The 17,716-nt window shown below is 40.3% G+C and overlaps 1 pseudogene; it reads right to left on the minus strand.

The window, feature by feature from the left end:
* Positions 1-577: 577 nt before the first annotated feature.
* LOC103350190 (syntaxin-5 pseudogene) lies at positions 578-1,604 on the minus strand (annotated as a pseudogene).
* Between the last annotated feature and the right edge of the window lie 16,112 nt (positions 1,605-17,716).

The following is a 17,716-nucleotide window of genomic DNA, read 5'->3' on the forward strand; positions in this document are numbered from 1 at the left end:
AACAGTCTTGCCGCAATTGGGAGAAAATCAGCGGTAGCAAATTTGGCCACCAGCAGCTGCTGTCAGGGACTGTGCACGCAGCTGGTGGGCTCAGGACCCCCTGTCTCCCATGGTGCAGAGGAGGAAGGAGGCTCAAGTTCAAACACAGGTGGGAAAGCTGGTCCCTGGGATAGGACAAGTTTGCTTCCTTTCCTCACTGTCAGGAAGTTGAGGAAGGTCATCATTTTCCTTTGCTGCCAAAGTTTCCTTTGGGAGAGGTTGGGGAGGGTTTATAAAATCTCCTATTGGAGACATCCTCCCTCACTAGCCCTCAGTTGGCCACCGCTCCTTTCTAGCCACTTCACAGCAGAGTCCAAATCCAGCACCGTGTGTTTCAAAGGCCTGAGGGTAGTAAGGGGAGGACAAAGTGGCCAGAAGCAAGGAGTTGGGATATCATGGGCAGTGGCCATTCTTAGCAATACCAGAGAAACAGGGCCTTTCTCCCCAGCACCCTGCACATATTCTGTGGCAGCACTGGCCACCTGCCTTCCCAGGAGGGTCCCCCAAACCCCCCACAAGTGCCTCAGTGTGGAGAGATTCAGGCAAGGAAGACCATAAAGATGATGAAGAAGATAATGAGGATGAGGAAGATTTTGACCATGAGCCGCGGATTGGAGGTGACTGACTGGAAGTACTTGAGAATCTCTGGGTGGCCTCAACATCCAGCTGGGCTCCTAGCACATTCTTGTTGATCATATGAATTGTCTCCTTCTGTTCCTTAACCATGTGTGCCAACTGCTGAAAGGTGGAGCCCAGCTCAACAATTATAGACTCAATGTTCTGCATGGTGTCTGCTCGACTCTGGATGTAGAAATCCTGCTCGTCAATGAGCTGCAGTTGCTGGATGGTCTTAGAGTCCACCATATCAATGGTCACGTCCATAGAGGCACAGGACTCTGCACCCAAAACCACAGGACAATCCCCAGGTGGTGGGGGCAAGGGCTAGGGCTGACACAGGTACCCAGGAGAACTGTTCCCGTCGGCTCCTCTGCTGCTCTAAGTTCTCTGTTCTCACTTCTAAAACTGATTTGAAGTCATTGGACATGGAGGCCAATTTTGACTGCAAGGAGACCACAGTGGTGTGGGAGTGGGTCTGTAGGTGCCAGTCACTCTGGCTGCCCCTTGCCCTCACAAAATCCTGAAGCTGAGCAATTTGTTTTTTGAGGCTATTGATGTCCTGTTTGATGATGTATGTGAGCTCTTCAATTTCCACAATCTTATCATCAAAGAGGGGTTTGTGCTTTGTCAGGATTGTCAGCCTCTCCAGGTTGGCAAATGTGTTGCTGAAGTCTTTCCCAATGCACTTGGCCATGAGGGTGAATTCACTGTGCTGTCAGCACGCAGGGCCGGCTTATTTTTCTGGATTCCATTCTGACGACTCTGCAGCAACTTGCAGGTGGAAAGGAACTCCTGGGTCTGATCCTGGCAGGACATGGTGTCAGGAAGGAAGGGGACCAGGGTCACTTGCAGGGGTAGGGAGGGCAGAAGGGCGATGTTGCTGCTGCTACCACAGTTGCAGGGGACAGGACCTGTGTCTTTGAGAGACCCATGTAGACACCCTTATCTGTGGTCTTAGAACTGTAGCGTTTCCATGGGATCACTGAGATGCATAACCTCACCTCCTGCCCCAGGTAGAACCCTCATCAGATTCTTCCAACTAGGATCTGGCGGCCGGAGCTCAGGCAGGGGGCCCCGAGGTGGAGCCAGAGCCAGAGCCAGAGTCAGAGCCAGGTCCCATGCCCTGAGGCTCCATCCCGGCCTGTGCAACTGCCCCAGCCCCTAATTGGGCCCCCGCATAGCCATGGTTTCCTCGGACCCTTCAGGAAGAAACGGTGACAGACCTCCTGCGTGGGACACATACTTGCAGGAATTCTTGAACCCTTTATCCTTCTCTGCTTTTTTTCTTGTTCATAGTCCTTATCCTATTCTAATAGACTTATATAATTTACTTAATATGTATATTAAGATATAATATTTAATGTATAATAGTTATAATTTACTCAATATATATTAAGACTTACATATAATACACTTATATAATTTACTTAAAAATTATCGCATGTCTCCTCTGCTAGCATATTAAGTGTCACATAGATAGAGATTCTTGCTTTGTTTATCATTGTATCTCAAAGACCTAGAACAATGTCTACCACATCTGTTCCCTAAATATTTACTGCATTTTTGTAAATACTTGCTGAGTAATTCCTCTAAGCTAGTCATTTCATATACAAAAAGATTAATAAAACATTTCCCTAAAGCTTATGTAATTTTCAGGCACAAGAAGCAGGACAGATATGTGTTCTTCCATTCTAATACAAGATATTAAGTGCAAATGGACTCTTGAGGAGATGCTATGGGTATCACAGGAGTGAAATATCACTTTGAATTCTCACATTATTCTTGAGTGGTAGAATTTAGGATATGAGGATGGATCAGGAAACATTCAATCCACCACACAGAGAGCAGAAAAGAGGACTTTTAACGGATCATGAGATCCAGGCTCCTGCCATGAGCATAATTGTTATCCTTGGCTGAAGGTTGCAGAAGAGAGCACTGTAGACACTAATATTATCCAATTGTTTAAGATCACACAGCTAAGTCAGAGGTCTTAAAATGAGATCAAAATTAAGTTTTAGATCTAGGAAAATATTAATGTTTTATTCAAGTTCTTGCAAGTACTTCTACATAAACCATATCTTACCACTGATTTTCAAGAAGGTTTGTGACTTCAGAAATTTTAGAATATGATAAATAAGCCAGATTTCTACTGAATTAGACATCAAATTTCTTTTTTTGTTGTTGTTGTTGACAGGCAGAGTGGACAGTGAGATAGAGAGACAGAGAGAAAGGTCTTCCTTTTCTTCCTTTTCTGTTGGTTCACCCCCAATGGCCACTATGGCCAGCGCACCGCGTTGATCTGAAGTCAGGAGCCAGGTGCTTCTCCTGGTCTCCCATGTGGGTGCAGGGCCCAAGCACTTGGGCCATCCTCCACTGCCTTCTCAGGCCACAGCAGAGAGCTGGACTGGAAGAGGAGCAACTGGGACAGAATCTGGTACTCTGACCAGGACTAGAACCCGGGTGCCGGTGCCACAGGTAGAGGATTAGCCTATTGAGCTGCGGCACCGGCCGACATCAAATTTTTTATTTCATGGTCAACCCTGTGTCAACCTGTACATTGTTTGGCTTAATAGATTTGAGGATCATTGAATATTGGAACCTAAGACAGTTCACTGTGGAAGAAGAATGGAGGATAACTTTTTTGATGGACTGCTGACCAGTTAGGAGACTGTCACTGTAACTCAGGTGAAAAAATTAGGGTCTGAGCCAGGAGTATGGCTACAGCAATAGCAAAGAGGATGTAGATGTCTTTATCCTATCTCCATGTCATTTTTGAATGTGTTTTATGTATCAGGCGCTGTTATTGGTACAGAAGGTAAAATAGTAAGAGAAAAAAGTTATTTAGTTTTTTTAAAGAAATATATTTATTTGAAAGGCAGGGTGACAGATGAGAGACAGAAGGACGGTGAGAGGGACAGAGAGAAAGAGTGATTTTCCTTCCATCCACTGGTTCTATCATACCCCCACACCCCTAATGCCTGCAATAGCTGGGACTGGGCCAGGACAAAGCCGGGAACTCCATTTGGGTCTCACATGTGGGTGGCAAGGACTCAAGCACTTAAGCCATCATCTGCTGCCTTCTCAGGCATATAAGCAGGAATGTGGATCAGAAGCAGAAAATCCAGGACTCAAAGTGACACTCGAATGTGGGCATCCCTAGCTGTGGCTTAACCCGCTACACCACAGCACCTGCCCTCAAGATGTTGATTTGGCTACTATAAAATTCGTAGTCTAACAGAGGGGAAAGATATTATTTGAATGGTCACAAAAGCAAATGTGTAATTACAGACTTTGGCAAGTATTATTGTGGAACATGTGTACTATGTGTGCTCCCCTCAAATACCTATTTTGAAAACTAATTGCCAAGGAGATAGGACTTTAAGGAGGCAGTTAGGTCAGGAGGGCAGAAAACCTGTGACTGAGATCAGCATCTATAAAAAAAGGTCCTCGAAAGCTGCCTGGCCCCTTCCATTACCCAAGGACAAAGCTAAAAGGTGCCATCTATGAACCATGGAATGTGCACTTACCAGAAACTAAATCTGCCAGCACTTTGACTTTGGACTTCCCAGCCTCCAGACTATGAGAGATATTTCTGTTGTATATCATCTACCCAGTTTAGATATTTTATTTTAATAGCCCAAACAGACTAGGGGAACTATGAAGGACAAATAAGAATTTCAAAACCAGAAATTTAAATATAAGGTAAAAGTTGGTGATTGGGAAAAAAAAGCAATAAGGAGTTTGGAAAGACTGTTAGGTGTTTGTTTAGGAACTAAAGTAGAAGATGCTGCTATTGACTGAGAAAGGCAAAATTAGGAATGATACTGAAGGAGAAGCAGATTTGAAGTGAGGAAAAGAAATAATATGTCCATTTTTTGCATGACATTCTGTGGAAGAGTCCAGATGGCAGGTAGGCCTATAAAATTGGGAGATCCAGAGAGACATCAAGAAAAGATATGGAGATTTGCTACTACTGGGCTGTGGAGAACAGTTCAAGACCATTTCAGAAATGTAGCATAATGGCAGAGACTCCTAATACCTTCCAGAACAGTTCCAATAGAAAAAATTATAGAGCAGATCATTACCATAGTTTGAAACAGATAAAAGCATATGGTCTAGTTTTCCTAAATATTTATATCTGTGTACACCCTGATCCTTTAATTATCATAAATATTTATTCAAGTTAAATAATATGCACCTTCTTATTTGTCAGGATTTTGGAGTTTTGCATATGTCTGGCATCACTGTATATTAAGGCTGGAAATGTGAATGAATGGAAAATGTATGGCATTAATAGACTCTTGTTGCCTACTCTTGCATTGCCTGGAATTTCTGAAAGGGAGGAGTCTAGACTTTGTAAGCAGATGGACTTGTACTTGGGATTTATTTCGAGCTTTCTTACAGGCTTCCCAGCCAAGACAGACAAGCTGCTTAGTTATGGCTGAGCCTTGGTTTTCTCATCCTGAAAGTACAATTAAGGTCATCTTGGGAATCAGAAAGAGATAACATAAAACATTTAACATAGTGCCTAGTATTTAGTAAGTATTCCATAACTCCAGTACTGGAGGTGAATCCATTTCCCTGGGTGACTGATTCTTTTGCATGGAGCTTTTCATCACTATCTCCCAGAAACCACCGGTTCTGGACTGACTGGCAAAAAGAGAGACAAACAGGATTCTTAGTGGCCAATAGCCCCTCTCACCCTAAGGTGATAGAACATTTGCCTGAGATGACCCTGTAATCCATGGGAATTTAGTTTGCTTATGTCATAGTTGTTCCACACTGGAGTTTGGTTACTGAAAATAACTTTCTGATTAATTAAATTCTGTAAGCTTGGCCAGTGTGGGAATATTTAAACCAATTTGTCAGTGTCTCAAACTTCACTCCACCTGGAGAACTTATTCTTGTTAAGGTAAATGGGGTCAGCTTGAAGCGGTTCTACTTTAGACTCATGGGACTCTATGATCAATCTGTCTAAAGCCTATGCAATAGCTTCTCTGCTTGCTCTGTACTATTTTGTTCTGGCTATCAGTGAAGCAAGCTAACTAGCTTGTATCCTTGCTGTTGTCCCTTTGCCTTTTAAGAATGTGATACTGAACAGAGAATTCTAAGGCATACAAGAGAAGAAACTTTGTGTTTCTTTATTGTCAGTTCAGTTTGGACAGATAATGTCTATTGCAATATCTAGAAAGTCTGTGATTTTGAGGAGTTAGAACACAGTGTACCAGAAAGAAACTTAAATGATTACAATACTGAAGGCAAGTTTTTGCCTAATTCTTTATCTTTGCATGCCTCCTGGCACCCAGTGACTTTCAAGTAGCTGATACATAATGAATTCTATTTCTTTGAATGAATGATGAGTGAATGAAAGGAGTCAATAATTGGCTTTAGGGCCTTCCTTATTTTCTGTGTTTATGATACTTGTCACTGTCTTACTGTTTTTGCTTCCCTTGTCTTTATTTTGTCTTTTCTTAGAGATCACACATACAGGTGTAGACTCTTATCTGAGTGTGCTTCATAAAGTTTGTGGGAAATGGAGAATTAAAAGATAAATTTATTTTGGTATAAAATTTTTAAATCAATACATATTGTTCGTAATAGGCATTTTCCATGGACTTTCTGAAGGCCACTTACACAATTTTTCATTTGTAAATGGGCACACAAGCTCACATACATACACGCACGCTCTTCAGATGCTTGGTCTCTCACAGAGGAGCTTCAGTGGTACTCTTCCCTGCTGTCCCACTCGAACCAGGCATCCTGCTTCTACTGCTTTTGCTAGGTGAGTCCCTTTCAGACTGTGAACTCTATGTCTGACTCATCTCTGTACCTCCAATGTCCAGCACAGGGCAGGGTCTTCTACAGAGCTAGCCCTGTGTTTTTGTTTTTTTTTTTTCTTTTGCATATGAGAATGAATCTGAGATTTTTAGTAGTGTCAGATTCCATATATGTAGGACTTGATGTACCTGGGCTGGATGTGTGAGTTTCTGAGTTCCTTCTCAAGATCTCTCTTTATCCTGATTTTCTTTTTTTTTTAATTATTTAATTTTTTTGAAAGGCAGAGTAACAGAGAGGCAAGAGGCAGAGGCAGAGAGAGAAAGAGAAAGAGAGAGAGGGAGAGAGGTCTTGCATCCACTGGTTCACTCCCAAGATGGCCACAATGGCTGGAGCTACGCCAATCCCAAGGCAGGAGTGAGAGGCTTCTTCCGATCTCCCACGTGGGTGCAGGGGCCTAAGGACTTGGGCCATCTTTTACTGCTTTCTCAGGCCATATCAGAGAGCTGGATCAGAAGTAAAGCAGCCAGGACTTGAACTAGCGCCAGCCACATCCTAATTTTCTTCTACTTGCTAGTTGATGGCTGAAATTCCTTAAATGAATACGTGACTACCTTTTAAAAATAGAATTCCAAATGAGAAAAAGGCATAGATTTCATATTTCATTGAAAGTGTCAACGATACAGATTTATGTTGGTTCAATCAATATTTTCTGAATACATATAATGTACAAACCATATTTGATCCTCACAGTTGTCCTTGGGTAGTAATATAAGTATTATTCCCATTTTGTATATGTAAAAATTAATATTCACTAAAGTTAAATGACGTTCAGGTTCGCACAATCATTTAATGGCAGAGCTTATGTAAGAGCCTCCACCTGCTGTGCTGGCATCCCATATGAATGTTGGTTTAAGTCCCAGCTGCTCCACTTCTGATCAAGCTCCCTGCTAACATCTTGGAAAAGCAGTGGAAGATGGCCTAGGTTCTGGGCCCCTGCAGCCTCATGAGAAACCTGGAAACAGCTTCAAATCTGCCAGCTCCGACTGTTGCAGCCACTTGGGGAGTGAACCAGCAGACGGAAGACCTTTCTCTCCATCTCCCTGTCTCTATCTTGTGCTCTGCTTCTCAAATAAATAAGTAAATTTTTAAAAAAGAATATATTATCCTCCTCCCATTGTAATTCTAATTATTACCCTCTGCAATTGTTTTCATCACTTGCACACTATGAGAATCGATGGCAGGTATCAAGGGAAATGGGAAGGACTAGTCAATAATAGTGTAATACTGCCCCAAATTATTTTCTGCAGTACTTGAATGATATTAATGAACTATTTGAGGAGTATTCAATGAATAACTTCTTAAAATCAGGGAACAGCAAGAATCCAGGGCTGGTTTCATGGATGTACAACATGAGCAGTTGCAAAGAACCCTGCCATTGGAAAGACCCGAAGCCTGGTTTAATGCACTGCTACCATCTCATTGAAATTCTTGATAATTTTTAACAAGAGACCTACATATTTATTTTTCACTGGGCCACACAAATTATGTAGTGAGCCTTGGAAGAAGTCATTTCAAAGACAAAATAGAGCATCAAGGAAACAAACCAAACAGCTGAGAAGAAGCCTGAATTAAAGAATTGCTGACCTATATAAGCCTTACACTTTTCAGAAGGTTTTCACATGCACATACCTATATGGAAGCCTTAAAATAGCCAGTAAAGATGGGAGCAAGATCATTACTTCTATGTGCACCATTATAGCCTCTTTCTTCCCATTGTTCCACCAAGACCTGCTTTCTCTCCCTTTGTTGTGACATTCTCTTTCTCTTCACTGTTTTCTTTTCTTTCATTATCTTGATAATTCCCAGTAGCCAACCCTCCATCCCAGACTTTAAGGTCCTAATACTAAGGTCTTCGTAGACTATTTTCACTATTTTATAAAAATTTATTTTTTGTGTTCTTGGTTTTCAGGGCTCAGACCTGAACTAGCTAAGCTCAAAAACTGACTCCTAATATGTTAGAGGTCATCTATGGTCTAATGTGAAGATCCTACCATAAACCTTTATCTTTTAAAGACTCTCCATATGGATGTGAGATGCCCACTGATAGGGGTAAATGTTTGGACTTCTCAGAATCTGTGGAGCCTGCATTTGTTTGAGGATATGGGTATTTCCTCAAACAAGAACAGAGTATCTGTACCGTAAACCTTTGTAAAAACTATACCCGGGACTCATTATTATCTGGTTGTTAACAAAATGAGCTATGTTGTTAAGTGTTTCTTGTGGACAGTTATTTGGAAAAGCATAGTTGATCCATTCCTTTATAAATTGTAGGAATTATCACTGAAACAAAACTTGCTCAAGAAAATCATTACCTTGGACAAGTCTGCTTTGAATTGTTTTGTCTGATATACCTTTGGCTTTCCCTGATACCTGTATTAGCGTTTTATCAAGGGATACCATAAAAGCCTTACAAAGAGTGCTCATATATTTCTTCTTGAGAATTTTACTGAGGGCACTGACTATAATTTCCCTATATAGAGCTACACATGAACTCATTGTAAGGAATTTGTTTTGCTTCATTAAATGAATTTAGATAAGTTTTATATGCTGTCACAAAACTCAAGGTACAGTTTACAATTTAACAATAGCTATGAACCCTTATGACCTCTCTGTGCTGTGTTTTCCCTGCTTGAACTTTTCAGTAGTAGTAAGTCGTCAATGAGGACGTGGTGATTCTGTAGGCACTGGGCATTCTGTTCCTTCTTCAGGGTATTTGAGAAAGGACCCAGCAGCTCAGAGTTGGAAGTGACCTTTAGACCCAGATATAATATTCAGATTTCAATGTTATTTTATGAGACAAAAACCTTTTACGAAGACAGGAGGGTTCCATAGCCTTGGCAACTCATGACAAGAGCCTAGGGTGATTACTGATGCCATAAACAAGAGTGTCAATTTGTTAAGTCAACAACAGGAGTCACTGTGCACTTACTCCTCATGTAGGATCTCTGTCCTTAGTGTGCTGTACATTGAGATTTAATGCTATAACTAGTACTCAAACTATTTTTCATTTTGTGTTTCTATGTGGGTGCGAACTGCTGAAATCTTTACTTAATATATGCTAAACTGATCTTCTATATATAAAGAGAATTGAAAATGAATCTTGATGTGAATGGAAGGGGAGAGGGAGTGGGAAAGGGGAGGGTTGCGGGTGGGTGGGACGTTATGGGGGGAAGCCATTGTAATCTATAAGCTGTGCTTTAGAAATTTATATTCATTAAATAAAAGTTAAAAAAAAAGAGAACTGTGTACCCTTCCTTGAAAATGAGTTAGCACTTAATTAAGAGGACATCTCATTCCTTTGGATGAACTGCTGCAGAACAGGAAAGAGATGGGTTGGTTTATTTAATTTCTGCTGCTTATATTTGAAAAGTAACCCTGTTAGGAATTTGGAAAACAATATGCTGAGTGAACTAAGCCAATCCCAAAGGGACAAATACCATATGTTCTCCCTGATCAGTGAAAACTAACTGAGCACCAAAAAGGAAACCTGTTAAAGTGAAATGAGCACTATGAGAAATGGTGACTTGATCAGCCCTTGCCCTGACTGTTGATGAACAACATAATACGTTATCCCTCTTAGTATTTTTTTGTTTGTTCTACTTAATACTTTTGGTTGAATACTGTAATCAATACACAATTCTTCTTAAGTGCTGAAACTTAACTGAAAAGTGATCACTGTTAAATATAAGAGTGGGAATAAGAGAGGGAAGAGATGTGCAATTCGGGACATGCTCAAGCTGACTTACCTCAAACGGTAGAGTTAGAAACATACCAGGGGATTCCAATTCAATCCCATCAAGGTGGCATGTACCAATGCCATCTCACTAGTCCCAGTGATCAATTTCTGTTCACAATTGATCATAATGATAGGACTAAGAGTCAAAGGGATCACATAAACAAGAATAGTGTCTGCAAATACTAGCTGATAGAATCAAAAAGGGAGAGAATGATCCAACATGGGAAGTGAGATACACAGCAGACTCATAGAATGGCAGATGTCGTAACAGCACTCTGGCCTCAGAATCAGCCCTTAAGGCATGCGGATCCAGCTGAAAAGCCCATGAGAGTATTTCAGGCATGGAAAGCCAAGACACTCTGGGGGGGGGGGACCCTAAATGAAAGATCTCTGTGAGTGAGATCCCAGAGAAAGAACGGGTCATCAAAGAAGGAGGTACCTTTCTCTGAAGGGAGGAGAGAACTTCCACTTTGACCATGGCCTTGCCTAAGTATGATCAGAGTCAGTGAACTCAGGGGACTTCCATAGCCTTGGCAGCTCATGACAAGAGCCTAGGGTGATTACTGATGCCATAAACAAGAGTGTCAATTTGTTAAGTCAACAACAGGAGTCACTGTGCACTTACTCCTCATGTAGGATCTTTGTCCTTAGTGTGCTGTACATTGAGATTTAATGCTATAACTAGTACTCAAACAGTATTTTTCACTTTATGTTTCTGTGTGGCAGCAAACTGTTTAAATCTTTACTTAATGTATGCTAAACTGATCTTCTGTATATAAAGAGAATCGAAAATGAATCTTGACATGAATGGAAGGGGAGAGGGAGTGGGAAAGGGGAGGGTTGCGGGTGGGAGGGACGTTATGGGGGGGAAGCCATTGTAATCCATAAGCTGTACTTTGGAAATTTATATTCATTAAATAAAAGTTAAAAAAAAGAAAAAAAATATTTAGCTTAGACTGGGCAGACAAAGGAATCCTAATGAATTCCTGGTAGTTAGTTGAATAAGCTACAGTTTAACTCTGCTTCTCATTCATTTAATCTTAACAAGACAGGGAGCTGATGCCCTAGATAACACTTTTATCTAAAGATGAATAAACAGAGCCTCTGAAAGCTGGAGTGATTTGCCTGAATTCACACTCAGCTTGGAAGTGAGGGAACTGGCATGCAAACCTACTTCTTTGTAGCTCCAAAAGCTGGCCCCTCTGAAGAAAACTGCAGAGTAGCAGGAAAGATCTCTTTGGTGTCCAGGGCACCAGATCTGCTGAGGAGATGTTGTCTCTACCCAGAAAGGAAATACAATTGAGTGGTGTAAAAGGAAAGAAAAGTAATATTGATCGAGCATATACTGCATGCTAAGAATTATGCTACTTCTGTCACAAATACTTTATAATTTAATCATTTCTATAATCCTCAGAGATAACTATTTGTATTCCGTTTACCACAGATGAATTTGAATCTCAAAGATTTAGTTAAAGAGCTTACCCAAATCAAGGTTATTGGTAGGTAGCATAGCTAGCCTTCAAACCAACTGTTCATGGTGATAAAGTCTATGCTTATCCTACCATATTATGCTGGAAAGAAACTGAAGAAATGGGAACAGTTTCACACAGAACATTTCACAGAAGAAAGAATGACCAACAAACAATAGGGAGAAAGGAAGTATAATTCAATTCTTGAGAGATTCATCTTTTTATTTTCCAAGTTCCACTTCATTTCAGCCCTAAGAACAATAGGTTCTGGACATTAAAATAAAAGACTGTAGCTATTTGAGAATGTGTCTGAGATGTTGTAATCAAGGTGACCTTCCTGCAGTTTATTTTAAAATAGAACCAATGAACATTAATAGCTATCTGTGGACCAGATATTTATTACCCAACCGTGCTTCACACTGGTCTAGTTAAGAATTCTTTGTGTGTCGGAAAAGGGGGAGGGGGAAGGAGGAAAAAACTCGGAAATGTTTTGAAGCTATTGTTAGATTATGAGACAAGATGTCTTTTTTTCTTACCTACAGAAATAAATACTTGCATAGGATTTCAAAGAAAAGTGAGGAATTGTTGCTAGATTGGCTAGTGGGAGGCAAGCCAAATGTGTTGTTTAGCACTCTGTCAGAGGAGCATTTCTGAACCAGGCTTTCCTAATACTTAAATGACCCCCCAAAAAGGGATCAACAAGGAGGGAGTTAAACACTGCTCAAATTAACTGCTCTTTCCATGCAGTCTCTTCTACCAGTTCTGCTGGAGACACAGATATTCCATTTATTTGAAGACTCTGGGTGTTGCTGTATGGCAGGAGGGTTTTTTTTTTTTTAATGTCTGCATTGCATCCTTTGCCTAAATAAACAATGTAGGAATCATTTATCTATGTAAGTCTCTCACACACAATACATTTTCTTAAATAGGTTGCACTATTCAGTGTATTTTTTCTTCATCTCTTTCTTAGATGTGTTCATGAGTGAATGGCTTAGTTTCAAACTATAGCAAAATCCAGAGGTTCTAATCCCTTTACTGATGCTAATTTTCTGTGTGAACTTGGCAAAGTCACTGCTATCTCAGCTACCAAATTTGACATACGTTGTTTTTGATAAAATTTGACTATTCTAAGGCCTTGCAGAAGGACCAAGAGATTGAGTCCCCAGGGCTATTGTCAGGAGCAGTGGCAAGAAATAAATATTGAAAGGTAAGTTGAAATTCATGTCATGGGGTGAATTTTGCCATAACACCTGTCTTACTTGTATGTTTGTGGTATCTCTTTCAAAACCAGAGACAGAGATTTGTATAGATGTTACAAAAGGAGGAAATAACATAGAAAACGGAAATTAGATTTTTCTGAAGTTAATCTTAAAATGCATTAGAGGAGAGATATGCAAAACCATCTTTAAAAAATGCTTTCAGATCTATAAGACAGACTGGTTAATAACATATTTAAAGAAGATTGTCCTGTCCCATTATGGATACTAATTCTGTGTCATAGAAAAGGGAATGTACAGTAACACTGGCCAGTGTCTCACTTGGAAGCCCTGATTTGAGTGTCTTGTGATATAAATCTGTTTTAGGAATCAGTCATGGGGAGCATTTCAAAGACTTCAATGAGGAAATTAAACTCAATCTAGCAAATCATTTTCAGTTTTCACTTTGTGACTAACTGCTACTGTGGGGTGATGTTGTGAGATAATGTTAAGACTGTTTGACTAGGAAAAATGACTTGAACTCAGTAGACTTTTACTAAAATCAGCTCCTACCCTATCTAGCTGTATAACTTTGGGCAAGTCACATCCTCTCTCTGACACTCAGTTTTCTGACTACTTGTCCAGTCTCTCACATTCACACTTCCATGTGCCCTTAGATACTTTAGCCCTCTACATTGCTGGATTGCTTTTGTTAATACCATGTTTTTGCCAATGCTCTCTGCCTTGCCCTCAGTTTAAAAGCATTACCTGGCCGGCGCATGGCTCACTAGGCTAATCCTCCGCCTTGCGGCGCTGGCACACCGGGTTCTAGTCCCGGTCGGGGCGCCGGATTCTGTCCCGGTTACCCCTCTTCCAGGCCAGCTCTCTGCTGTGGCCAGGGAGTGCAGTGGAGGATGGCCCAAGTACTTGGGCCCTGCACGCCATGGGAGACCAGGAGAAGCACCTGGCTCCTGCCATCGGATCAGCGTGGTGCGCTGGCCACAGCGCGCCAGCTGTGGCGGCCATTGGAGGGTGAACTCAACGGCAAAGGAAGACCTTTCTCTCTGTCTCTCTTTCTCACTGTCCACTCTGCCTGTCAAAAAAAAAAAAAAAAAAAGAAGAAGTGTTACCTAGACTACCTCTTTCATTCTCCATCATCTGGATTCCTGGTGCCTTCAAGGTTAAGCCTTCATTCCCCAGTCTCTTGATCTTTGAACCTGACTGTCCTGTGAGCTTTCTTGACAAGCTGCTTCTTTAGTTTGATCCCCAAACCAGTGTGGATATCTCAACCAGAATGCTATGTACAAGTGACTACTTCATTTCTTAATCTCTCACTAGATAATGGAAAGAATTTCATAAAGAGAAAAATACATGTAAATAATATAATTTCAGAGGGCGGAAATAGAATCAGTAGGGAGAGATGATGGAAATGTATAGTTTGACATTTCTAATAATTAATGTCATTAAAGAATGATTGAATTCCCTTGTAAGGTAATGAAGTCTCTATCACTAGAGATACTCAATCAGAGAATGAATGACTCCTGATCACAGGAAGATGATTTTTGCCCTAGAGGAAAGAATGGATTACATGGCCTTTAAGATTTCTTCCAGCACCAATATCCTAGTATTTTATGATTATCTCAACAGATGAGGTTAGAAAGTGTCAAATGACAGGACAAAATCTGTAATTCGTTTGCCAAACTAGAAGCAGATGATTTTAGAAAAGAGCCTTTCAATGTTAATATAAACAGCCAAAGATTATTAAAACATTCATTTGTTTATTAATGCACTCAACTGTTTATTGAGTACGGATTATATTCTAGGCACAATATAATACTATGCATATTGATTATTTAAGAAAAATAAAACATCATCAAAACCATGAAAAGAGAATAATTTCATGATGCAGACAAATGAATATAATGTTCTCAGTGGAGTAACGGAAGGGAAAACCAAGTGTGGAGGAAGAACAGAGCAGAGAGAGCAACCTGTTTTGTTGTTGGGCAAAAGCTTGAGAGAGAAGTTGGATTTTGAAGTGTTAAGACTTAAGCAGGATAAAAAAGGGGGACATGCCATGCATTTTCCAAGATTCCAAGATTTGGCAAAGGCATTGGCATATAGAAAGCAATGGTATGTTTGGGAAAAATAAAAGGTAAACAAGCTGGAGGAAGGACAAAGCAGGAACTTAGGCTAAAACTTAGTGGGAGGGAAACAGGAAGGTTCTGCTGAAAAGCTTTAACCAGTAGACTCAATGTGACTTTTAGATTGTGGATTTTGTAGGTGGCACATAGCAGGCCCTCAGAAACGGTAGTTTCCTTTCTCTCTACTTCTTCCACCCCTGTGTTTGCGTGTCTATATGGGTTAAAGAAGAGACTAAATTCTGCTTCTCATCACTCCCCGAGGTCTGACCAAGGCTCACCGTATAAGCATGTGTAATTCTGGTTCTCTAGTTGTCAACAGTGCAGAATCCTCTTAGGAGGATATTGTGTTAGAAGAGGTTTCAAGGCTGACACACTCGTTCTTAATGATTGAGCTAAAGACCCAGGAGGAGCCACAATGTCATTACAAGGAAGTACCACCTAAATTTTAACTGAAAAGTGATCCCTGTTAGCAATTTGGAAAACATTATGTTGAGTGAAATAAGCCAATCCCAAAGGGACAAATACCACTTGTTCTCCTTGATAGGTGACAACTAACTGAGCACCAAAAAGGAAACCTGTTAAAGTGAAATGAGCACTATGAGAAACGGTGACTTGATCAGCCCTCACCCTGACTGTTGATGAGCAGCTTAATATGTTATCCCTCTTAGTATTTTTGTTTGTTTGTTCTACTTAATACTTTTGGTTGAATACTGTAATCAATACACAATTCTTCTTAAGTGCTGAAACTTAACTGAAAAGTGATCACTGTTAAATATAAGAGTGGGAATAAGAGAGGGAAGAGATGTGCAATTCGGGACATGCTCAAGCTGACTTACCTCAAACGGTAGAGTTAGAAACATACCAGGGGATTCCAGTTCAATCCCATCAAGGTGGCATGTACCAATGCCATCTCACTAGTCCCAGTGATCAATTTCTGTTCACAATTGATCATAATGATAGGACTAAGAACCAAAGGGATCACATAAACAAGAATAGTGTCTGCAAATACTAGCTGATAGAATCAAAAAGGGAGAGAATGATCCAACATGGGAAGTGAGATACACAGCAGACCCATAGAATGGCAGATGTCCTAAACAGCACTCTGGCCTCAGAATCAGCCCTTAAGGCATGCGGATCCGGCTGAAATGCCCATGAGAGTATTTCAGGCATGGAAAGCCAAGACACTCTGGGGGAAAAAAAAAAAAAACCTAAATGAAAGATCTCCACGAGTGAGATCCCAATGGAAAGAATGGGTCATCAAAGAAGGAGGTACCTTTCTCTGAAGGGAGGAGAGAACTTCTACTTTGACTATGGCCTTGTCTAAATATGATCAGAGTCAGTGAACTCAGGGGGCTTTCATACCCTTGGCAGCTCATGACAAGAGCCTAGGGTGATTACTGAGGCCATAAACAAGAGTGTCAATTTGTTAAGTCAACAACAGGAGTCACTGTGCACTTACTCCTCATGTAGGATCTTTGTCCTTAGTGTGCTGTACATTGAGATTTAATGCTATAACTAGTACTCAAACAGTATTTTTCACTTTATGTTTCTGTGTGGCAGCAAACTGTTTAAATCTTTACTTAATGTATGCTAAACTGATCTTCTGTATATAAAGAGAATCGAAAATGAATCTTGATGTGAATGGAAGGGGAGAGGGAGTGGATAAGGGGAGGGTTGCGGGTGGGAGGGACGTTATGGGGGGGAAGCCATTGTAATCCATAAGCTGTACTTTGGAAATTTATATTCATTAAATAAAAGTTAAAAAAAAAAACAAGGAAGTACCAAATTCAGACATGGCTGTGCCTTCATGGAGCACGGAACTGATAGTATATCCTACAATGTTTTAACACTTAAAATGTTTTTGTGTTTGGCAGCCAGTAGTCTATCCTAAATTTAAACCCTGACTTTGGCAATTAACCTTTCACTTTTGCAGGATCTTTAAATGAGCCAAGCGTCAGATGATCAGTCTTTTGTATCTTATCTGAAGGGAGAACTTCAGGATGCAGAGCAAGAGAGATCCCCATGGATTGTAGGGGATAGAGATAAAATATACTGAACAATATATTGTTATTTACAATTCCTATGAATGTTTCCTCCATTTTGATGTCAAAATGATCAGACATCTTACTCATCTTTATGCCTCCAGAACCTAGAATTGATACTGCCAAAGTAAAATAAGTCAATATACTCTTATGCTTATAGATCTCAGATGCTTTGTATTGCTCCTACTAGCCTTATGACCTTGAACAAATTAGACAGCACCTTGAACTTTGATTTTTTTCATGCTAAATAGGAGTAATAATATATTATGTTGAAGCATTTTTGTGTGAACATGGGAGCAGTTATGTATATAACAGGATCTAGCACAGAGCTAGGAAAATTGTAGTTACTCAAAACTATTGCTGATTTTTCTCTTTATCCTCCCCTTATTAGCATTTGATTAAGAGTGGTCATGATTTTTTAATTGTCAGTTAAATTTATGTTCATATTTACAATTTAAATAACTATTAAGTAGTGAATAAATTTTTCATAGAAATTGGAGGAGTTTGAGAAAGCTATTAAAATAGACAATAACCACGAGAAGTCAAGTTAGAGGACTACTTTAGCAATAAAAGTAGATATAATGAACCTTGAATGAAGGCAGTGGAGGTGAAGATAGAGATGAAACCAGAGAAGGAG

The sequence above is a fragment of the Oryctolagus cuniculus genome, chromosome 7, assembly GCF_964237555.1.
Source record: "Oryctolagus cuniculus chromosome 7, mOryCun1.1, whole genome shotgun sequence".
Taxonomy (NCBI): Eukaryota; Metazoa; Chordata; class Mammalia; order Lagomorpha; family Leporidae; genus Oryctolagus; species Oryctolagus cuniculus.